This window comes from Pithys albifrons, chromosome 18 (assembly GCF_047495875.1).
Source record: "Pithys albifrons albifrons isolate INPA30051 chromosome 18, PitAlb_v1, whole genome shotgun sequence".
In the NCBI taxonomy this organism is placed as follows: domain Eukaryota; kingdom Metazoa; phylum Chordata; class Aves; order Passeriformes; family Thamnophilidae; genus Pithys; species Pithys albifrons.
This window is the reverse complement of record NC_092475.1, coordinates 10,464,280-10,489,743: the sequence shown is the minus strand read 5'-3', so window position 1 is coordinate 10,489,743 and position 25,464 is coordinate 10,464,280. Positions and strand designations below refer to the sequence as shown.

The following is a 25,464-nucleotide window of genomic DNA, read 5'->3' as shown; positions in this document are numbered from 1 at the left end:
TTTCTGGCTGTGCTTGGAGGAATTGGACCCCATGATCCTTGTGAATCCCTTCCAAATCAGCATAGTCTGTGATTCTGTGAATATGGATGGTGGGGAATTCTTGAAAGCCACTACACTCACATTTGCTCCAACAAGATCAGCAGAAAAAGGTTTTTCCACACCTTTCATACAAATGAAATCTGACCCTGTCTCCATCAGCATTTGTTCAGGATAAGGCAATAAAATCCCCAGAGGAGGAGTAACAACAATCGCTTTGAAAGATGGTTTAAACAACTTAAATTGCTACTACAGTTTGGAAGGGCGGAATATGGTCTTTGCTGTAAGACTGCCTGTCATTGCTCTGATAGGATAAAGGTAGGTACAGTTGTAATTTATGCCTGCTCAAGGGTTGATTTGCATTCAAAATGTTATAAAAGGTGGTTTAGGTGATTGACAAGCCAGTTTTTACATAGTTAAGAGCACTATGTAATGTGTGTACACTCATTTCTCCAACCACAGCCATTCAACAGCTTGGCTGTCCCTTTAGGGCCACTCTCAGCCAGCAATGGTCAGGCTAAACCCCAGCAAACACAGAGCCTAGGCACGAGGGGAAGGGCAAGGATGAGAGCAGTGAATTAAGTAAACACCACGGAAAAAATGGAAACCTCACGGCAGGAATTCCCACTGGATTTTCACTAGATGTGGTGCTGTGTCCAGCACATCCGCTGCACTTCCCATCACAGCTCTCCTCCCTCACATACAGGGCTTTGTTAGCAGGACCATGACTCAGTGAGGTAAAGCCACATGAGGGTTCAACTAGAGACCAGAGGGGAGGGAGTTAGTGAAAACAGGGAGAACCAGTAAATCCAGCCCTGGTAGGCAAGCAAAGCTCACCATTTGCAAGGTCAGGCTCCATTGAGAGCTCAGGACTCCTGGGCACCTCTCCTTTCTTCTGCAAGATTGGTCTTTTTCCACAGCCACTCTTCACACATCCCTGTTCCCCATCTGGCTGTGCTGTGGGAAGGCTGATGGGAGGTGTGAGCACAGCCTGTTCAGCAGCACCCACTTGTGCCATTCCCAAGGAGACAGGGCAGGAGGCACTCAGCCAGCATTACTTGTTGAAAGGACAAAGCCAAGGTCAGTCAGGTACCATTTGCAGCTCCTCAGAGGCTCCTCAGGAGCACAGGCTGCAGGAGTCAGCTCTTGGCCACCATCCTTTCTGTGTCTCTCTCCTGAGGAAAGGGCAGGTCGTCAGTGAAGTCAGTGCCATGGCAGGTCTGGGCTGCATGAGCTCAATTGTCCTAATTAAATATTAACTTCAAATGGCAAAGAAAAGTTTCAGCTTTTATTCTTTTTTTTTTTGAGAGAGAGAGAGAAAAGGGAAATATATCACTGTCTATCCATCCATCCATCCATCCATCCATCCATCCATCCATCCATCCATCTGTCCGTCTATCCATCCATTCATCTCCATGGACACGCACGTAGATAGATACAGATTTATGTATAGACATATTTTGTGAACACATCAAAGATTCAATTAAACAACTGTTGCTGAGAAGAAATTTAGGCTGTAGCTCAGATCCACTGCACTGCCCCACTGGGACGAGGAAACCAAAGGAGAAGGTCAGAGATGCAGGGAAATGCTGGTAGGGGAGGGAACTGATAAGGATGTGCCACATTGTAGTGTATGCCCTGCTCTGTCCCTGGGGAAATACAGATGCAAGTCATCCCATTCAGGTCAGATTGAAGGTACAACCAATCCCAAAGACAGTCCATATCTCCTGGCTGTACCTGCTCCTTGCCTGCCTTTGAAATACTGAAATCAAGTCATTGAAAGATACACTTCTGAAAGGCATAGAAGTTTTTATTCTCTTGAGAATGCAACTTGGAATTTGGCTTTGGATAAAGGCTGACCCACTTCACTGCTGTCACTGCCCTGCAGATGCAGGGTGCTTGGCTTCCATTTCCTTGACCAACCAGAGCACTAGAGGGGCTCCTGCTTTGGTCCTTCTGGCTTACACTGGAAGCACAGTGTGGATGTGGGTTAATGATCAAGCCTTTCTGATGGCAGACAAGTGCTTGGTGCAGGATCTTAGCCAAGTTGTTGATGTTTCTACAGTTCAAACAAGGCAGGTCCCTACAATAATTGGTAGCATTAGTAGTTTCCAAATTAAGAACTTTGTAGGGGTTAATGACATGGCATGTTGTGGTCAGAGAAGGCCTTTCTATAATTTGTCTCTTGAGCAATTACTGTATTTTGTTTTCCAAGCTTTTAATCTTTTTAATCTTGTATTGGAAGGTTGATCCTTCTGCTATTAAAGTCAATGAAAGTTTTGTCATGGATTTGAATGAAGCCTGAGTCAGGACCAGAATAAACTTTAAATCAAAGGTCAGATAAAGTTATAAGAGATAAAGAACATGAATAGGAAAGAGAAAAACGGATGCATTGGCTGGACACTTCCTAAACAAGTTTGTTTTATACTTCTGAAATTGCAGAATATTTGCTTTGTATAAACCACTGGTCATTTCCCATTTGGATGCATTAAATTTATTAGTCCTTAGATACAAAATTGACCACAGAGCTCTCCCTTGATTCACAATAAATCTGTCTTTACTGAAAGTGAGTTGGGGAGAAGGCAATCACCCTGTGTCCATTTTCAGTTATTTAGTTCCTACCCTAATCAGTGACAACTGGAGAGTTTAAGGTTTATGACATAACAAAAATTAAGCATATCCTTTTCTCAGAAGACTGTTCTGGAGAGGGTAATTACACAAATACAGCCTAAGCTTATTATCCTTTTCTTTTTCTTGTGCTATCTTCCCTCCTCCTCTTCCTTTTTACGCTACTACATTTCCTACATGTGTTCAGTGAAGCTGAAAATGATATTTTGATAATGGGCACACAATGAACTTGTAAGAGGACTGGTTGACAATGTGAGACTTTGCTAAGGAAAAGAGGATACAATGAATAGCTATAATTGGAGTCATTAATGAAGGGACTGCTTTTTTCTTTCCTGAGCAAGGCTGCATCTTAATGCTTCTCAGGTTTCCTTCTCTATTTATACAACACTGTGGAGGTCAAACCTAAAGTTAGGTCTTTCCTGGTGATGTATAATGAAACTTAGGTCACTAAAGAATTTGTTGAGCACTTTGTAACCTGCATGTATTCCATCTGAAAGAGACTTTGCCTAGCTTTTTGTGGGTGTTCTCCTCCATTCTGCCTCTAAAGATAATTTGCAAATGAAAAATTAAATTAAACTATCAGAAATGCTTGCATATCCCCGGCTTACATCACTTGTATTCCAGTAATATCTAGAAGTCTTGGTCTGGGACAGTGTTGTACAAAGAGCTGTATAAACACACAACTGCAGAACTTTACAATCTATTTCTTATAACACAAAAGTGGCACTAAGTTTCTTTTTCCTCATGATGTTAAGAGGGATATTCTCATGAAAATTCACCTGAAAAATTAGAGGCCCATTTCAGTTAAGACAAAATCCAGTGATTTTCATCCCAGTAGTTTGTCAGAGCTGGCTGCTCCCAGTAGTGTTACATGTGCTGCTTTGCTCTCTGTTATCACCAGTTTTCCCAAGGGCAACAGGAGCAGCCAACCCAGGTTTTCATTGGTCCTTGTTCCCACGTCAACCCCTCCTATGACAGGGACATCCTGGCACCAGCTTGGCTTGGGGACTGTTACTGTTTGGTGGCAAAATCCAGCTCCAGCCATGTTTCTGAGAAACCCTGAAGATGCTGGGAAGGTGAGTGCCTGGGTTTGCTGTACTCTCCCCTCGCATGTTTGGTAGCTGTACTGAACTATTGCCCAAGTGTCCATGCAGTACATGGGTGTTCCTGTGTCTGTGAGGAAGGACCACAACACAAAGAAAGTATTAATTTCCCTGCTGAGTGCTGGTGAACTGTGAGCCTGATGAGCAGGTGTAGGGCAGAGAAAGGAAGAGAGAGAAAGTTTTCTCCTTAAGCAGCAGCAAAGTAGTAGTAACATTTTGTCTTATTACCGAGTTGCTTTTCACTAGAATAGCCTGCAAAGGAAACCCGCTCTTCAATACCTTCATTTCCTTAATGACAGAGAAATCCTGAGATGAGTTATTCAGTGGCCACATCCTTCCTCTTGTACACATCCTGTCCACAGCAAAGGAGACTTCTTAATGAAATAAGTATTTCATTTCATTTTATTTTTTTCTTATCCCCTCTTTCCTCTGTGTTTCATGTTGTAACTTGCCTGCTCTGTCTGCCCAGAGAGGAAACAGAGGCACACCTTGCTCTACAGCCCATTAAGTTCAGAAATGCCATTCCTGAGGGCCAGCACCCTATGCCTTAAAGATTTAGCATCTGGATTGCCATAGTGAGGCATTCAAGATGAATCTGATACGCTCTTCAGGTCAGGATCACTGTAGAGGAGATTATTTCTATACTGCCATTGCTACTGAGGAGAACAAACCAAATTCCAGCCTCAGTTTACCTGGGTGAGGACTGAAACTCACTAACTCCAGAGGAGGTTTGCTGCTGCAGCAAAATGACATGCTACTGTTCTCTTTAACTACTTTTTTCCTAGTTTCTTTTTTTCATATTTAATTAATGTCATCCAAATTCTGGTAGAAACTCTCCATGTTGACACAGTAGCATTAAGTCCAGCTTACAGACAACAGAGAGGGAAAAACAATTGTTATTTTAAATATGCTAGTTATGAGATGGTTTACACACTCAGACATAAGGCCCCAGCTGTCTAAAGAGCAGAGAGGTCAAGGTCTTTTATTAAATTCACCCATTACACCTAATTAAATACCTTCAGAAGATGAGAACAGCTACAAGAGCCAATAACCACATGAACAGAGAAGGGATGTTAGGAAAAGTACCAAATTTGCCAATCTTCAAGAAGCAGACTTTTATCTTATTTTTAATGTGATGCTATATTACCACATATGGCTACACATGCAATGTTAGGGAGCTATCTCTGAACACAGTTCTTTTAGTAGCTCTTAATAACACCAGATGTCTTTGTGGCGAGAGGGAAGAAGGGGCTGCAATTGAGCTGGGAATTGGACCCTGTGGACTAGTTGAGCCCCAAATCTGTAGCAAAGTCTCTTCTCTTCACACAGCACCACCTGTATTATTAACTGGCATCTAGAAATGGAAGATGCTCTAGGGTTTTAGATATCATAATTCCCTGGCCATCTGTTTGATTGAGGCTAAAATCATGATACTGCTGCTTCTGTCACCCTGAGTGTTGAGCCATTACACAAATAATGTAACAAAACCACTCTTCTTTGTGTTGCTGTTGGTCTTTTTCTCCGAAATAGCCAAACACAAGTATTTTGTTGTTCCATCTCAGCAAAGACACCAGATGGGCTTGAGAGCCGGAGTGCAGATTTATTCTCATGATCTCACCAGAGTGGGGGCAGAAACCATGTCCACCTGTAGGGATTCTGTCACACAAGTGGTGGGATGTAGAAGATTTTTTTGTTTCAGTGTAGCAGAAATTCATTCATACATCTTCGTAATAATACAGTATTGGGTACTTACGGTACAATTATGTATTCATAGTATAATTCCACTCCAAAAAGAAGGTATACTGTGAATAACCCTGACTTCTACCTGCTGTGGGCATTGATGCTAATGATTGCTGTAGTCAGACACAGCACAATCTGAGAAGCAGGATCACAAAATAGCTGTAACAGACAAATCACTCTCCTCACTCTGTTCCAGGAGTGCTGGTAACATCCAAAGTTGCCTGTGCAGGGAATTCCAGTCTCCTCAGGATCCTGTATTTCCCTGGCTGACCATGGGGGCTGGGTTGAGGCCTGTTGCAGAGAAATGGCTTACCAAGAAAGACTCATTTTGACAATGTTGTTGAGGTTTGTATCCTAAAGTGAGGGATTCCACTGGAGGACTCTGTTTCCAGAGAAAACTGAGTTATCTTACAGATTTAACAGCTTTCAGTGTGGGGTTTTTAAGACATCTCTGACAGTTATACCTTCTACTTTGCATGGTTGTTGAAGGGAAATGGGAAAAAAACTCTTTTTAGATGCATTCTTAAATCTCAGTCTCTATATTCGAGATCAGGTACCAGACCCAGGATTTTATTAGTTCATTCACTGCTGTGGCTTTTATAGGACAGAAACAAAACTCTGGACAACTCAAGCAGGGTGTTGTGGCCATGTAAAGACAATGATACTTAAGTATTTTTATCTGTATCTTAAAAGATCACACAATCAGAATCAGCCAAGGTGTTGATGTGAGCCACAAAAGCAGCTGAGCTGGGATTCTAGTGAAGGAAATAAGTGTGACTCAGAGCATCTGCCACCTGAATCATCCCAATGAAAGGCAGTCTCCCTCCATCCACTCTGCTGGGACCATACAACACTCCTAACTGAGGCACCTTGGAGAGACCTATGGAGTATCCCCTTCTCTAGTGACACCTGGCTGGTGGCAAGTGTTTGACAGAAGGAAAAAGTGTCTTCCAAGATGGGAGTGGTGCAGGGCAGCTCAGCTGTCAGAGCTGTTCTCAATCCAGGAAGAAGCTCATACTGGTCAGTAAGTTGATTTTAGTGCCAAAAGGCTGGGAAAGTGGTTGAAATCCTTTTATGTTTTCCTTTACTCTCTATTGAAGGTTGAAGTCCTGACAACCTGGCACCCATGAGAGGGGAAAACATGGGTGGACACCGCTGTGTCCAGGATGGTAGGAAGGGCTGTGGCTGCACCATGTGGTGCACCACAGCAAGGGGACTCTGCTCTCCTCTCCTGGTAAACCCAATCCATGTAAGGGGGAATGCTTTCTGTGCACCTCACACTCTTGTGTCTCATTCTTTGGAGGAGGATGTGGCCTAAAACCTGTGGTACATACCCTGTGTGAAAGGGTGTGCACCAGTGTCACTTGGTGAGTCACAGGGTGGAATGTTGTCAACAGTGGTGCACAACAGATGCTGCACTGTTCAGCTGTGGTCTGTCAGAAGATGAAAGTTGGAAAACCCTTATGTGTTTTCATTCCCCTCAGGCTGGTTTATATGTTCCTACCAGTAGGGTGTCACAGCCTGCCAGGCCATCTATTTATCACACATCCTCTCCCTCTGGCACTGCCAGTACCCAGGATTGCCCTTCTAACACATTAGCGGCGTTGGTTTACCTCTTCAGAAAGGTTTTGAGGTCCACAAAATAAAAAAACCACTGACAAAAACTACACTGGAAACTGGTTGTTCAAAGTTTTTGAAGTCTGGAAACCCACCTTTTGCAATTCAGACAAATATTTTGTAGCTACTTGGGAAAGCAGTGCTCATGATGCCAGGGACTTTTTGGGTGAAGGACAAAGCACAACATCAGAGCTGCTCTAGGATGTGGATGGAAATTGGCTGGTGCAAGCCATGTGTAAAGTACATGCTCAAAGCTTTCCTGTGGGGACAGGCAGGACTGAGTTAGAACTGAAATGTATGGAGATGTTAATGGATACATGCTGCCTCCTTCACTTCTTCAGGAGTTGCTTCCCACTCCCAGGACCAGACTGTTCTTTCTTTCTTCCTGAATTTAGATCACAGGGACATCCTCAACCCTCTCATATATGCATCATGTGTCTTTTTCAGCCAAGAGACTTTTTTTGCCAAATATTCACCCACTGTTCTTTTTTTTTCTTGTTCTCTACTTTGCTATTAAGGTCTAAAATGCTGATGCCTTTGGGGGTTACTAATTTTGGGAGGGGAAAAATGAAAAAAGAATGATAATGAGGACACTTCTAAACTTTTTCAGATTGTGCACTTTTTATCCCTCCCAACAGTTTGTAAACAACAGTCTATAAAATACACAACAGCAGTCCTCAGACATAATAAATAGAATGGATTCAATCCAACATTTTAAGAAAAGATAGTCCCACTTACTGCAATGGAGAACAACAGTGCCAGGATGAGATCCAAATAGCTGTAATAATTTTTGTGTTTTTAAGGCTTTAGCAGAGAATAATCATAAATCAGGCTTTGGAAAACTCAGTGTTTTTACCCACAGAAAACTATTCAGCAGCAGCAAGTAGACCTGAAGGGAGATCACACAGCCAGGGTTTCATTTATAAAGTGACTGTCAAATTTGAGTCTACATCCTCTCTCACATACCATCTGCAATCACATCTCCCCAGTCTGTCTCTGTGCTCTGTGTTGAAGGAAGAAACTGTACAGAAATATTGTGACTTATCCCCGTTGTGTGGAGAAGCTCCACCTGCCACTTTATGTTATTCACTCTGATCCTTCCTCCTTATCCTTGGCTTGGTATGAAAGCTCATCCTCAGCCATGTGTTCCTTAGCCATGCTCAGGTTGACATCTCAGGGAGGAGACTGAGCTTTGATTCTCCATCACTCTGCAGCAGATTTAGTAATTTTCACCAGTGCAGAATGGACACAAACCACCACTCAGGCAGAGCAGTGAATGGTTATACAAGGTGCATTGGCAATGGGGAACGAGACACTGGGAGTATTGATTTAGCAGACCATGAGTGAATTTTCATTGTTTCTTTTAGAAATGTTCACAAAGTTTGGTGCCAAGAGCAAAGATAAACAAATTTATCATCCAACAGTGAAAGGGGGAAAAAATCACCACTCTGGAAATTCAGTTCTACAAGCTTTTGCAATACTAAACATAAAGGGATAAATGAAACAATATTATTTTTTCCTTGCTATGTCATTGGACCTATATTAGCTACTGAAAGCCTCAAAACACTACTCAAGGGGTTACAAACTCTGTATATGCAGCAGTCACTAACCTATTGCCACCTCTAGGCTTCAGTCAGGCAGTCATTAACCTGGCCTTGAATACTGATTGGGGTTTTCTGGTAATTATTTTAAATTGAAAAATGCCAGTTGATGGAAGTCACAAGTGATGATCTGAATGTTTTGCTTAGGAGAAGGAAGTGATTTAAAGAGGGATATTTTGCTCTCAAATGTACTCTGGTTCATATTTAAAAAGTAAGCATTTTAAAAAATAAAAGAAAATATTTTAAATCCATACACCTACACATATAAAAGGACAGTTCAGAAAAAAATACTGAGTGTATACGTTCTGAAAACTTAAGTTTCAGATTTCTACTTCTCACTCACTATTAGGATGAGAAAACTAAACTGAGAAGTGCTTGTGGATAGGAAAAACTGTTTCCTGCCCACCTCTCTTGGCAAACCACTATGTTTCTGTTTGCTGCTGAAACTTGAAAAAGCAACAGGCAATGGCTGGATCAGAGTTGATCTTCCAGTGAGTGACAAATCCTCCCAGCATATGCATTTGTTCAGCAGCATGTTCATGGCCATGGGAATGTTTTGAAAGGTGAGGTTTCTGTAATAACTCCTGTGGCTTCTTCACCGTGGGAAGGTAAGGGAGCAATAAATACACTCTCCAAGTCCCTTTCCACATTTGTGTTTGCTCTTCTGCAGGAAGAAAATATTTGTCTGACTGATTTTCCAATGGGAAATGACTGCAGCATTACAGCCATTTGATGTGGCTGTGGGGACTTGCAGCACACTCAGGTTTCAGGTGCTCTCCAGCTTACACGGTGTCTGGAGTCTATCTTTGTCTTCTTACCCTATGAGAAAGAAGAACCCAAAAAAAATTAAAATCCAAAACCATACTAATACACCTTTTCTCACAAAGTCTCAAAAACCCTGGAAAAAGTGTTCTCAGAAGAAGTGACCTCAAAACAGAGCCCTGTCTCCAGTCTCTGCTGGAAGAAGCTGAACTCAAGTGTCTGGATTGGTGCTGAGAAGTTCTCAACAAAATTATTTCTATCACCAGAACTGCTTTGAAATCAAACTCAAACATCCCCGTTCCTTGCTGTGAAAGAACTGAATGAGGATTATCTTTGCTTTTTTCTGGTCCTCAGTAGTGCAGTATCCATATGTTCACAGCTCACCTTAGGGAAAGGTGAGCAAAAACCTTGGCACCTGCCTAGAAGGTTGATGTAGCATCTACAATCACAGTGAGTAAAGGCAATGGCCACAGTCACCTTGGGAAAGGAACAATGTCTAAACATAACAAAAGAAGTTGTTATACAGTTCTTTTCAGAGACAAAGAAACTATACTGGGGGCAGAGCAGGAAGGGAAAAGTCATTTGAGCTCTCTAGATACTTCATGGAGGGTGAGTGAAGAGACAAGGCTTTCTCCTCTGACCCAGAAACATCTCCTTCCCTTGAGGAGACCTTTGACCTAATGTCAAACACCTCCAGAACCCAATGTGTAGATATCCAGAGTTCTGATTCTCTGCTTGACACTCAAGTTTTGCATCATTTGTACAAGACACAATTCCAATCAGTTCATTTGCAGACCAGGACTGGAAACACACATTTCCTCTGACAAGGATGTTCTAAGCCAGCTTGTGTTCACAGGACACTAGGGAGAGGTGGATCTGCACAGCACAGAGAATCCTGGGCAAGGAAGGGCTTGCTTCTTCCAACAGAGTGTGACACTATCACACCAACCTAGCTGGCTCAGAAACCAGGGCTGTTCAGCCAGTTCTCCTCTGACTGTTGATCATATCACTGTACCAGGAGATGAAAGACCACGGCGCTTTATCGGCTGGTTTGATTCCTCATTCCCCAGAACCAGCTCATGCGCCTGTCTTTGTTCTCCTCTGCCCCCACAAGTGCAGAAAGGATCAATCCCAGAAATATTTAGAATTAAGAAGGGACTTATTTTTTTTCTTTCATGCCATCCCAGGCTTTCAGACTGGGGGGAAGGAAGTGGGGATGCAGGGTGTCAACAATAATAAGCAGGAGGGGGAAAGATGCCTGGCACTGGGAGAGTTCAGGCTGGGACAGTTTGATCTCTCCCAGAGCACTCTCAGTGCTTGAAGATCACTGCTTTTGACACGTTTCTCCGGCTGCTGAATGAGAGGATTTACTTGGGTGAAATTTAGGCCCGAGGGGGACATGAAAATCATATTCATAATTTGAAGTGACATGTGATTCAGGATTAAAAAGCTGGCTGGCAGAGAAAAGAGCTGAGGTTATCCTTTTGAGCTGTGCTAATGCAGAAAACTGTGTTTTTAATCCTGTTTTAAAAAGGCCTAGAAGGTTTCCAGCTGGGGCAGTTAGAATATAAAGGAGCAGTAAAGATGAGGAATCCCTTTTTCAAAGGGAGGGGGAAAAAAACCACAAAACAACAACAAAAGACCAAGTTCTGCTTTTGTTTTTCTCTGATAGCAAGTGGCTGAAAGCCAATACAGGAGATTTTTTTAACCACCCTTCCTTTGTCTGACTCCTTAAAACACTGCAAGCAGCAAGAGCGGTCAGTGGGACAAGGCAGAGGTGACTGCTAAAGGTGACACCAGCTCTAAGGGGAGAGGCTGGGATTGCAGATTCCCTCAATTTGTGCATTTCCCTGAGGGACTGGGACTCCAGCAGTAGCTACGCCCTTTCTGTCAGAGCCAGGAGCTCCTTTTCCCTTGTACTGAGCACAGAGCACAAAGGTGTCCTCAGTCCCTCTGGGTTTAGGGTTGTGTAATTAATCTCTGCTCCCTTTCTTGTCACTTTTCCCAAGAAGCTCTTAATTGCAGCACAACAGTGAGCTGACATCACTGCTAATTGTGCTTATTATATTAATTTCAAGGTTTCAGTTGATCTTCCTCTAGATATTTATTTGCATTTTTTGTTTACCATATTAGCTGTCCTTCCTTCTTTTCTGACAATATATTTGACTTTATTCATTATGGCAATTTCCAGTATTATGTGGCAAGAACTCAATTTTCAGTATAGATGCTTAAAACATGCTAAATGAAGGTTCATATTCCAATCATGATATATGGGAATTTAGTAAAATGCATCTCAAATAAATATGCAGGATGAACAGCAAATTGCACACTCATCAATTCACATGTTAGAAATGTGGAGGTTTCCATATCTACCTCAATAGTTTCTGAAATAATTAGATTATTCTGGCAGTAGTTTTGCAAAATTGCATTTCACAAGGGAAACTTCAGGGTTAGATGAAACATTCTGTTTCGGTATACTTGATTTGGGTGAGAATATTTTGGCCTTTCTATCATTTACTATTTCACCTAAAGTCCATTTCAAAACATAAATTTAAATGAAATGAAATGAAAAATCAAAATCACTAGGCTCCAAAAAATGTCACATTATCTTCCCATTTTTCATGATGAATTTTAATTCTTTCCTCCAAAAAGGCTTTTCTAATTGAAATAGTACTTACTGAAGAACATAAAGAAAACTGCCCAGCTCAGTTCAAAGTCTGTCACTGGAACACTGGAACAAATCCCATTCAACTTCCTTGTCCCTCAACATACAAGGTATTTCCTACTCCTCTTTTTCTCCCTCAGGAAAACTCCTCAGCTAAGACAAAATGAAATTATTCAAAGCTAGAGGAATTCAATGAGAGCTTTTCTATGTATTGACTTCAGGTTTGGGGAAAGCTCTGGATCAATAGGGTGCTATTATTAATCTAATGGCCTATATATAGAATTTAAGTGTGCCATCATATGAGGTTTTTAAATCATCCCATGGAATCCAGTAGAAGGTTCCATGACATTTTCATGACTGAAAAGGAATACTTACTATTTTTATGTCTTGCTCACCATGCTAGGGCAGACACACAGCCACTGTCTCCAGCATCACCTCTGGGTGCTGAACTCCCACCGTGTAGGTTTGTTCAAATCTTCCTGATAAATATGAAACTGAAGGAGAAACAAAAAGATTCAGGGCTGTGGGGACCTAGTCTGAGGATAATATCTGGACTATAACAACCTTTCCTGAAAGAATGAGCTTTGCAGGATGCTTCCGTTCCTGTTTGCAGCTGGCAGCATCCAGTCAGGGCAAAGGGAAACTACACCAGAACCTAAACCTCTGTCCTAGCACTGTTTTCACTTGTAGGCTGAACACATCTGATACTGGAACATTAAGAGACTATAAACATGAAACCCAATGATGCTATTTTTTGCCGAGGCACTTTTCAGAGCAGAAAGGCACTTTCAGTGTGACAGATCTGGCCTCAGGCCAGCGGATCCTCCAGGGAGTTTCACTACCATTCCTGGGTACACTAAGAGTACATAGTGAGTATTGTATGTAATCAGGGAAGCAATTTCTCCCTTGGGTTCTTAATAGAGTTTCCTGCCTTTACAGCTTCATTGGTAATTTTTGTTTTCTTGCTCCAAGTGTTGGCACATCACAAACTGGATGTATTTGCCAATTGCTATCTGCGTTGCTGTCTCCAAAAGACAACTTTTCTGGGGACTGCAGGCAAATGACTGATTAGGTTGCATAGTTCATTTCTCTGCCAGAGAAAGATGGAGTGTCCTCCACAACACTGCATTGACAAAGACATCCCGCTGTAGGTGCCCAGCCAGCAACGTGTAGCTGGAAATGCTGCTTGGAGCACTGTGGAGGAAGTGCCATCTCCAAGTCTGGATGTCTAATGGATTGTTTGCATGTACCATTACCACAGCTGTGGTCACAATTACAGTAATTATGTGGGTAAATGAAACACTAAATTTCATGTGCACAGTTCTACAAATCTGGGCACAGGTAATTGCCAAAGGCCACAGGGAGACTCTACTCAGAAGAGGAGATGAGGTGAAGCAGTTTCCCTGGGCAGGGCTGAAGGACATGCTCGACTCCTGCCTGGTGCCTCAGGCTTTCCATCTCCTCATTGACTGTCTTGAAGCAAAGTAGGCTGGATCGTTCCTGAGCACCTCCTCTTGGACTTGCATACCTATCCTGATTTCTGAATCGTCTTTTGAAATCCCAAACAAAGACCAGGCCAGCCTCTTTGGATATCATTGTATGGATCTGCACGGGGAAGGCACTACAAACAGTATCATCACACATTATCAATGCATTCCTTGAGAAACCCAAAGCCAGCTGAGATCTTCTTTATTCACAGGAAAAAGTCCTAGGCATATTTGCAGAGCATTTCTTTAGGTTACTCTGTCCAGTATTACTTAACAGTTGTCATTTCTCTGTGTGTACAGGAGTTGACTTTTTATCTGTCAGCTTGCAAGATGAGATTGTAAAGCTGATTCCAAGATATAAGGTATGTCCAAAATTATCTCAAAATAAAAATTCAAACCCCTAGAAGCCTCATAAAAGTCAAATAAAAGACCTTTTAAGGATAACATTATGTGAAATATACTCACAGTTCCTCGTTTAAAATAAAATGAACATTCTTATTTTATTCTATTATTAACATTACCAAAGTTTATAAAAATTGCATTAAATCTAATTTAAAAATCCTTCCTATATTGTGTTGTTATTTAAATTCAGAGTGTAATCATGAAATCATTACAAAAATATTCACACAGACACACACACTCAGAATTACTGGTTTATTTGAAAACAACCATGAGTGTGTTTGTAGATTATTTTAAGTGTGTATGGTGATCAAATTGAAATAAAGCATAATAAAAGACTAGTGAAAAAATCTACTTTTATAAGTAGATTGTTATGAGAAAGATAGGCCATTTTCTCTGAATATGTAATTTTTTGTTCTGTCTCTTTAATTTACATGAATAATTAAAATAGATTCAAGCAATTCTATGGTCATATGGTTTTTCAGGATTAGAAGAAAATATACCATAAAAAAAGACTAATGAATGAATTACTGCAAATCATAGCAGGGAATCTGATCTGGGATAAATGGCTGGTCTGAGTTTCAAACACATATTGAAGGAAATACCTGAATGTCAATTTATTTTTCATCCCAAACCTCGAATTATACAAATATCTAACTTAAATCTACAATGATGAGAAAGAATATGAGGGTTCAATGTCCTAGAAATTCACATTTAAATCCTAATAGTTGAGCTCAGCTTTCAGACCCAATAATTGTTTCAAATTGAACATTTTTAAACAAGATTAGGCATTTGCTGTGTACTTCATGAAATATCATGCTCAAATAGTTAGGAATGTAGCAATCATTGTTATATGCATACATATATGACTTAAATAGACATAAATTGATATTTGATGTGGCCTTGAGCCTTCAGGTATTGTGGTTCATTGGAGAGTTTCGGTGAAGTATTTTCCTTGTTTCTCCATCCACCTGTGTCTGCCTGGCCAGCAGCATGTGGGGACTTTTTCCATCCTCTTCTGGGCTGGAGGAACATCCTACAGACAGCTTTTGCAGAGGAATTTGGAGGGTACCAGCCTGGGCATCTCATTCTCACCTCATTTACAGACCCTTCTCCATGCTTCAGGAAGCCTACACATTCTCCAGGGAAGTATTGTCCAAAGAGGCTTTTTCCAGTCTATTTTAGGATGGGATGAATCATGTTTGGAAGTGGCCATTCCTTCTCTTTTGTGTTTGCATGTGTGAGCAACTTTGGCTAAGTTCAGTTAACCTGCAGAGAGTGCAGTTATGGGAGGTGATTCCAGCCTAGGGACAGTCCTGTCCCCCTCAGTGGCACCTGCAGTCAGGCTCCCCAGAAGAGACCAGGAGAAGGGCCATACCCCTGCTAGAACCTGGCCTGGGTTCCTGGCACTTGACTCCTCCACCCAGTCGAAGCTGAGTCACAAGCCAAGCCCCGAAGCCACTAACACAGCTCCATGTACAATCAAGTTTCATATTTTGCAGTGTATTATCCTTTTGGGGTTTGGCAAAAAGAAGCATCTTCATCACAGGCAGAGTAGGAATTACGATGAGCTTTTCCCAGCTGGACTTCTTGTAATCATCACAGGGATAAAGAGTTCCTTGAGACTCCAGATCTTTTCCTGTCAGGCTCTAAGCCTGTCTCCAGCTCTTTTGAGCTTGTCAGGGTTTTTTTTTTTCACAAGATTCAACTCAAAATCTATCCTGGTAGACTAAGCCAGGCTGTTTCTGCTTGTTCCTTAATCTCCAGGTTTCCTCCCTCTGCATGTTAAGGAACACTTAGTTTGTTTAAGGCCTGAGGCAGACATAATTACAAAATTTAGGCAGAGTCCTGAGCTGACCCCAAAGGTCTTCCTACTCAGACAGAAATCATTTGTCATAATGAGCCTACTCGTAACCTGCTGACCCTTGGAGCTCAATTAATTTCACGCAGAAGAAGTGTTCACAGCCTCTGGACCCTGCTGCAGGAGGGATTTGCACAATGATGTCTCACACTCACACAAGCCAGTGTGGACAAACAGGCTTAGAAATGTCTCCAGGGGGAACAAGGAGTCATGGTAAGACATTGTTTTTAAAGCAGGATGGTAAAATGAGGTATTTCTGTGTTTGGTTGCAGAGTAAATGTGTACTCCTTTGAATAATAAATTAAATATGTAGAAAGCATATAACAGCTTGTGGGCTAAGTTTGCACCCCCAAAAACTCTTTTAAAAACACTCATGTTTATAGAAGAGAGCAGTCATGAACCAAAAGGGCCCTTTTTGCCAGCCTGCTGCATCAGTGGTGGGCCAGAGAATGGTGCCCTGCCAGCTCTGCCAGGCACAGCTCTGGGATGGAGCTCCCCTAAGGGCTTGGAGACAATATCCATGATCTACAGTGAAAATAATGAGCTTGGGCAAAACTGTGCAGTAAAGTCTATCCTGCTTCCCAGAGACAGAGCTGGAGCCTCTCTACATCACATTGCACTGAGTCAGGCAAACCCAGAACACACTTTTGGGGTCAGATTTTACAAGCTGAAGATAAACTGCCTGGACTTGAACTCTTGGTCTTTCTCAGCTACTGGCATAAACTCTAGATTTTTGTATTGTTTTGCTTAAATAACAGATAAATTACAGCAAGAATAGACTCTTAATCTGAATATTTTTATGTATCTTTTCTGGTCTTCGTCGTCTCAAATACTTCAAAGGGATGTCTGTGCAGTTCAGTAAATGAAATGAAAAACTGCCTAAACTACCTAAAATTAGCTGTCTCATGCAAACTGGGTGTGGAGATGACAGGGAACAGATGAGAAGGGGGTTGAGAGCACTTGGATCAGTGAATATACTGTAGCAAGCTGTCTTTTTGGTGATATGAGAGGGTTGCCCTGGACCCACTTGTGTTGGAATAGATGCTCCTAGCCAGAATAATAAAAATCTGGCCTGTTCTATCTCTTGGCATGGTCCAGCCAGCCTATTTAATTAAGATGAAAAGCACAGTCAAGAAGATAATTCTAGAGACATCAGTCATTGTAGACAATACAAGGCAGTGATTTTTTGTAGCGAATCATTGAACCTGCTTATACATTTGCGGGAATCCATGTGGCTGGACTGGATAAGCCAAGAGCATCTTTCCAACAACCATAACTATCTGCACTTACATAGCACCTTTTGGCCATGGATCCCAATGTCCATAAATCTGTAGGCTCATAGGTGAGAGCTCAGTAATGAATTTGAGAGCTGTGTGATTAATTGTATTTATTATGCACTTTCTTATACAATGTTCATAATAGATTTTCACTAGAAGCAACTCCTGGACTGTGTAAGCTCTATGCAAGCTCAGCTGCTACATCTGCAGCAGCCAGAAATCTGTCTTAAGGAAATCCCCAGATGGCACAAAATTGGCAATCCCTGTTCTTTGCCACAGAGCCTTTTGGCATAGGAGATAGGAAGGGGGTGAAGCACAGTGCACAGTGATTAAGCCATGGCAGTCACTAGCTGCAATCACTTTCTTTAGGTAATCCAGTCACACTACTCTGTTATGCAAGAATGGACTTTGGATGCTCCTGGGTCAGACCTTCTGAGAACAGAAAGGTGGCAGTGAATTGCCTCTCCCTTCTCTCCTTCTTATTTTGCTCAAAGAACAGGCTCACCACTGAGGTCAGACCCCCCAGAGATATACACAGCATATTGAATAGTGCAAGTGTACAACAGCTCCAACACAGCTCCCTCTCCTTGGCTCAATACATGCCTATTGTTTAGATTGTTTAACTGATGGTACAATTTTTCCCCCACTTTTTAGCCTGAGTCTGACAACATTCAGAAACAACTTTTCCCCTAAACTGTGCTTTCCCTCCTGAGAATCATAGAAGATAAAAATAATGCATGTTGAGTATGTGTAAGTGTGTACATATATATGATACACGATTGCTGAGCATTTATGACATTAATCTTCACTCACAAAGACAGAAGAGATAACTCATAAGTTATCCCTCTGCTCAACCATGAATATAAATGTCAGACTCCTAATGGAGATGTTGTATAATGAAATATCGTGAATTATTGAATCTCCTGAGCCATGTGCAAATTTCATTTCTTCTTCCCTTTTGGTTTCAGATTGGGTATTTTTGAGGTGATGCTATCAGCACTGTGAAGAGCAGATGAAAAGATTCCTTGTGTAGCATTAAAGATCTAATCTCCATAGAGTGGGATGCCTGGGGGGATGCTGGCTGCCCACTCCCATGGCATTCATAATTAAATGCATTCCAAATTTACATTAAAAACTAATATTTTTGAGACTTCTTCCTTTAAGAATAAAATTCAAAGGTGAATCTAAGGAAGACTATAAGAAACAACAGCACATTCTATAAATAGCAGTGGTGTAATTAAATCAATGTAAAGTGGATCAAGTTACTTTGGTGCCAACTCCACACACTTAAAATGGTTTAAGCGTTGTTTAAATAGGTTCAGCTTCATTTAGGAAATTAGAATAGACAAGCCAAAAAATCTTTGTAATTTACTATTGCTTCTGGTCTCATCAGCTTGTATGTCACACTGGCTTATATTATCTTTAAGACACATTTATCGATGTGCAACTTAGATCCTTAATCTTCCCTTTAGCTATGGCCTCCAAGTGGTGGGGATTCAAAAATGGTACATTTGCCTCCAGAGAGAGAGCTTGTTCAGAAACTGGGCTCTCTCTAAGATGCACCTTGGAAAACTTGGTGGAATTTCCTAGGAAAATCACCCCCTTTTTCCTGGAAGTTCCCAGCTCAGACCAATAGGAATAGCCCAGTCTGCTCGCTGACCTGCTCCTGCTTTACTCACAGGCCCACTTCAACTGCACTTGCCCAGGCTACTGAGATCAGTGATTTCTGCCACTTTGACCCGTTTGAACTGGAAGAAGTCCAAATGCTTTCCAACAGATGGCTCTGCTGGCTGATCTCAGGTGGTACAAACCTCATCAGAAGGGGTGAGTGCTGATACAGGAGGTTTCTCTGTTCAGTTTGGCCTATTTCTTGTATTTGTCTGCTTGAGAAACACATAATTTCATTTTGCTGAACCCCACTGTCTCCTGTAGGGCTGATCTCTTACTCTGAGTGGAGAATTGTAACTTGCTGCAATCCCATCACTGCACAGAATGTCTCGGTCTATGTCAAATCTGTGACAGATGATGCTGAAGTTTCAGCTTAGTCTTTGCAAGGTACAGATAACCAGATGATGATTCAGAAGGCTGGGTGGCTCACAGGGAGTGTTCAGGGACAGTAATCCCTCCAGCCCACCAACACATTATGCAATAGTTGTGCTGATACCATCACACTTATCCTCACACTCGCCCTATGATGTAGAGATCTGTTATTATCCCCACTTAGAGCTGCAGCACAAAGGATGAGGGTAGAATAAATGACTTGCCAGAAGGCAGATGGGGAGTCTATGGCACAGAAGATTATAGGAGCCAGGTGACCTGTGTCTTGGTTTGGCTTCATGCCCAGAAAATCTCCTTTACTCCCTGTAGTTATTGTGCCTTCTTTATGCAAGATGGAAACCTCTATTGAATTCTGTAGTCCTTTAAGGCTACAAAAAAGGGTATCTAATTCCTGGGTCTGAAAAAAATTCAGAGGAGCCCTTGCTTACCCTGTAGGCCTAGGCATCCTGCATGCTTGTACTATATTTTAGAAATGCCTCTAAATGCCTATTTAGAGCATGAGTAATGCCTCCATTGTGATGTGGCACAATTTTGGCCAGAACATTCCCACTGGCCTCTTTATTTCCATTGATGTGAGTCAACTCAATGTTGTACACCCAGGACACTGATGGTGTTAGTGGGTGCTGATCCCCATTACCTGGAGAGACCTGATGGATGAGGCACAGCATTTGTGTATGGGGTTGCCTGCATGGCACAGCTACCCTGCCACTCCCTGCTGCAGGGATGTTTAATGGCAGAGCTCTGCAACACCGAGTGTGAGCCCCATCACATCATCATCATCCACTGACACAGGGTCTGCACTGGGTTGTTAAATTCCTTAAGTATTTATTGGAGCCAGTAGTGCCTCAGGCTCCATCCCCCCCCCCCCCCCCCTTCCACATACCTAGCTGAAAATTACTGCCAGCCTTTGCCACTGACCCTTACAGGAAGCACTGAACCGATCCCCCCTGACAAACATGGAGCAGTGGCTCAGCCTTGCCGGGTGACCCCTGGTGAGGTCGGCCTGACACTGTAGGCAAGGATTGATTGCAGGTAGCAGGTGAGACCCTTTCACTTGACTGCCTCTGGGACATGGCCAAGCGCTCTGTGCTCCAGGCAAGACACACCGTGCCTGGGGATGGGAGCCCCAGCTACATTTATTAGGGCTGCCTGGCCACTCATTATCTTTTTAGGCTTATAATTGCTGGGTGCGTTGAAGCTTTTCCTTGAGCTATTGGGGAGCAGCAGAAGCGTTTTGTGCTTCCCTGGGAAAAAATGGAAATCAGAAAGTTCTCTCCCCTCTCTCCCCTTTTCACTCCCTCCTCCCTGACTGCCTATCCTGTGACTCCATTGATCTGCAGTGAAGATCCTCCCCATTTACACCCTTGTCCAGAAAGAGAGAATTTGATTTGAGGTAATTGTTGTCCAATGCAGTCAATGGGGCCTCTATCAGGCTTTATGGGAGCAATATTACAGCAGGAGTGCTTTTGCTGTTCCAGGGGACAGCATCAATATATGCTGGAACTGATGCCTTAGGATCAGGAAAGTGACATTTACTGTAGTAAAGGGAGTAGGTATTTGGCCCCAAATTTAGCTGGGAGTTGAGAGACATAATTCTACCTTCATCTGGAATCATTTATCCCAGCCCCAGGTCTTGCCAAGACAAATAAGCGCTCACATGTTAATGCTGTTGTGATGAGCAAAGAGTTCATTTATTTTGTAATTGTTCAAATTAAGCTGATAAAATCAGGGGAAAGCCCAAATTCTGAAGATCTCAGTATACATGATACTGTTCTTCATCTACTCTCTAAGCCTAATACAGAGGGGTGGGGGTACATTTCTTCCTAATTTATATTAAAATTAGATAGAAGACAAAGAAAAAGAGAGAAAGAAAATGTCTGGTCTGAATCTGGTTGAGGTTCTGAATCCCAAATCAAAGAAGCAAGGCATCCTCTGCAATAAATGTTTTATGAAGAGCACACACAGCATAGTAATGCCCACAGAAATCTGACAGTTTTCTCTGCTTTCCCTTTCTCTGCTCTACTTTCCCATCCGTGCCTTCAGGTCACACAATTGAGCCTTGTTGCTGCTGTCCTTGCCTGTGGTCCCTGATTCATCACTTTTCAGACATCACTTCGCTGTGTCTGGAAGAAGCAAGCAGGAGAGACAGAACTTCCCCTGAATTTCCTCATCTCTGTTTGTACTTCTACTTCCAATTTACTTGCCAATCTTTTGCTCTTTTTTCTCTCTCCTGTGGTGTTTCTTTTCTTGCTACTGTTTCAATGTTTAGTGTCAGTTGGATGGAAAATTATTTCACAGAGTGTTAGAGAGGAGTTCAGGTCCTGCTGAAGAGGTACAACCAGCACCTTGGCTTCCATGGGCAGCCTGTATGTATCTGCAAACCTGTACTTTTGCAATGGTCCATATGTTTTTGTCTGATAGTGGACATTCTGGGCTTAAGGAGTCTTAAAATATCCTCACAAGTCTGATCTGGGATGAAGAATCTTCCCATACCTTGGTAGATGATTCCTGTGATACATTGCCTTTCCTGTTAGAAATGGGCTGCTGTTTTCCTATTGGAGAAGACCTAACCATAATCTTATTTTTAATTTTAATTCAGTTTTTTAGTACTCTTAATTTTTTTTTCCCCTCAGTCACTTACCACATATCCTAGCAGAGCAGAGGACTCTCCATTGCAGTTCTGCCCCTTCCTGATCTTTGCTTTAACCCTCTTTTCCTTTTCTGCATCAGAAAAAAGTACACATTACATAGTCTAAGTTGGAAATTCTGCCTAATTCTGACCTAATTCTGCCCACAGACCAGGAAACAAATCTCTAGTTGCCAACACAGTGGAGTCTTGTGTCACAGCCTGACCCCAGCTCCCTCCCAAGATGAGATGAGATTGTCATCCAGCCCCAGACATATTCACATTGGGGCAGCATCAGCCAATGCACCCTTCTGGACACACTTTTGCAAAGAAATAAAAATTGAAATTTAGTATATTTACTGCAAATGACAAATGAGAGTATAAAGCTGAGAGAGAAGTTACCCAGGGGAAAAGAAGTATTCCCTCAGGAATTAGATCATATTTGAGACTGTAACTGGATCAGACAAGCGATAGCCAGTAAAACTACAGAAATTCATTGTGCACTGAAGAGCTGCAAAACACGGACCTGTAGTGGCTCTGCCCAGCCTCTCCTGAATTATCTCTGCTTGGCCCTGGAAATGTGCATTGTGCTCTCCTTGGATTTGGAGTTGGAGAACTTTTAAAGGAAGGCAATGTGAGTATGCTTGTCCTGAGTGCTGATGTGCTAGAAATGGCATGTTCTTATGAAAGTGTGTTTTCAACACGTGGGCAAGGTCTGGGGCAGCCTGACCATACGATTTACTGACAGGTCAACATTTCCACAGCCAGCACTGCAGAGCAGAGGCTTCTCAGGATTTTAAATATTTTATATTCACTTGATGAACTAGATTTTGCATGAATTGTACCCAAAGGATCAATCCAAACCTCTCTGTGTTAGGTTCTCAGATCTGCCTTGAGATCTGTGCTCTGAGGCATTTCATCTCTCAACTTCTCAGCTCTATTTTTTCTAAGACAAGGCATTAATTTTTCCTTTCCTCTCTACTTTGTCTTACCTGCTCAGATTGATCTGGATTTTATAGTGTTTCATTTGAGTATCAGCAAAGTGTTGTCCCATGTTCTGTTTCAATTTCCAAAGAAAATCACAACAAAATCCCAATAATAATTATGGGGGGAGTTGCTTCCATCTAAGACATTTCTTTTTAGCTTTTTGTTTGTGTTACTCATTACTCTTCATATGAAATCAGTGCCTTTTCTAACAGAGAAGCTACAAAGATTTTCACCTTTAGTTTTAGTGTAACTAATAAAAACTATGCTATTTATATGAGCAGTGCTCTTCAGTGATCTGGTCATGGGATTGCAGTATGAGCTCAGAGGGTTCACAAAGAAGGCCATGAGCTGGGGTATGAGGATGGAGAAATCTGAAAAGCAGAAAAGTGGAAGGAAAGCAGTGATGCTGAGACAGGGGAAGAAAAATTTTTATTCATTCTTTGCATTAAGATCTATGCAATCCCTAACTATTTCCAAGTCAGATGGGGTTAGCAGTGTACAAGCAAAGAGGTGAGAAGGTCCTTAAAACCACAGTGGACAGTTAAACCCAACAGGTGGTGAGCCAGGAAGTAACACCCATGGAGGATTGTCTGGAAGAAGAGGCTTTTAAAGTCATAGTCTGTGCAAGGGAAATATGGAAGGTGGACAAGTGCAGGAAAGAAGTCAGGGAGAGAGAGAAGTCAGGTATTCAGGAGGTGGGAATGGAGGACACACAACCACTCAGGGACTGCAGATACAAGTGAAATGCTGATTGATACAAAACACCAAAAGGAAAATAAATGACAATATTCACAAAGAACTTGGGCACAGATTAAAAAACAGTGTTAAAAAGTTAGAAGGAATTTTGATCTAAATGGAAAGGGATAAGTGAGAAGTCTGAAGAAAAACATGAACCATCAGTACAAAGAATGACCAAAAATTTTCTTACATCTATGAAGTTCTTCTCCCTGTTTTTGGGCTTGTGCAATAGTCTGACTACAGATGGGTTCCTACAATGTGTGGGTATTGGTTTTATCTGGAATTTATGAGATTTTCGACTTACTGTCAGAGCACAATTTCCCTGTGCTTTTTATATTTATTTATTATTTATTTTTCACTTTTTCCCAGAGCTGAATGGGTGCATGAAGGGCACATAAAGGTTTATTGAGTAAAAGCCCTAAATGCTTGCAAACTTTTACTGTTCTTCAAGGGCCTATAAATATTTTTCTCAATCCTTCTCTTCAAGGCAATAAAAAATTAGTGTAGAGGTTAGCTGTGGGACACTTGACATGAATCTGGCTCTAATCTTACTTTGAGGATAAGGAAAGTAGAACTGAAACAGTCCAGACTGCCAAAGTATTGAAATAGATAATAACATGCTTCTGTCTGTAGCTCATGTATATATGTGGCACCACAAGATGCGTGGATGGTGAACAGGCTGTTTATTACCTGTGCATTAAATAGAGGCTGCCCTGTCTCATGGGCATTGCTGAGATTTGCATTTGCAGAGAAGTCAGTTTTTTTCAAAGGCCATGGTTTGTACCCTGAAATATGGCCACACTCTGAGCAAACCTCAACAGTGTCTGTTGCTGGGTGTTTAGGACACAGCTGAGGAGTCAGGGGTTCAGACACACAGCTTTGGAGGCAGGGCATTTTTTCTGAGTGCAAAATTACAAACAAAAAAAGAAGTTTTATTTTAAAATAATATCTATAATAAAAAGTAAAACAAAAATCTCTCAAACGAACAAGGGAAAAATTAAATATTTTTCCATACTCATTCCACCGGCCAGGTATGTCTTACTACTCCAAAAACCGAGAGCTTAAGAAGGCACCTTTCAATCAGGACTGTCTTAGTCACATTGCTCACAATAACCAGGTTTCCATCTCTGTCTGGCCTCTGGGTATCTACAATTTGCTACAAACCTTCAGTTAGGGGTTTGCTTTAGCTGTGCATCCCTGGGACAAATTTAGGAGATGTTAAGAGAGCAAGTAAGAAAAGTCAGACTGTGGCCCAGAGGTTCAGATCTATTGCACAGGGCCCTTCTCTTCTGTGTGAGGGATTATGTGATGGATATCAGTGTGACACCTTGTAACCACTCTGCGTGTAGCTGTGCTAATTCTCTGTCAGGATAAAGCAAATGAATTCATGCACGTTGACTTACGACTATGTAAAAGATGTTCCTGGTGCAACAGCAGATGTCTTTGTCTTCCTTCCTTTTTTCCTCCCTTTTGGGTCTCTCTCTTTTTGGTTTGCAGCTCTAACCTCGAGGAAGCATAAAATTATTTGGGATGAAAGGAACATCAAAGCTCATCTCATTCCAATCTCTTGCCATGGGCAGAAATGCCATTTACTAGACCAGTTTGCTCCAAGCCCTGTCCAACCTGTCCTTGAACACATCCAGACATGGGACAGCCATGATTTTTTCTGGGCAACCTGTTCCAATGCCTCACCACCCTCACAGGGATTGTCCTTTCTGGCTGGCAGGTGATGAGCAATGTCAGAAATCTGGAGGTGTCACTGTCTGCCACCACCAGCAGGACCAGGAGGCTTCCCTCAGGAGCCTCCAGGAGCACTTGGGATGGGGATCCACAGGTTGGGAGTGAGCTCAGCTTTCCCTGGTGCGTAAGTCAGCAAGTC

At 42.1% G+C, this 25,464-nt stretch overlaps 1 long non-coding RNA gene across 1 annotated transcript in view; it reads left to right on the top strand.

The window, feature by feature from the left end:
* LOC139680373 (uncharacterized) overlaps positions 1-25,464 on the top strand; it is a 41,436-nt gene that overhangs the window by 2,600 nt on the left and 13,372 nt on the right. The window contains exon 2 of the long non-coding RNA XR_011699341.1: positions 18,858-19,000. This is a non-coding gene — a long non-coding RNA (uncharacterized lncRNA). The remainder of the gene's footprint in view (positions 1-18,857; positions 19,001-25,464) is intronic.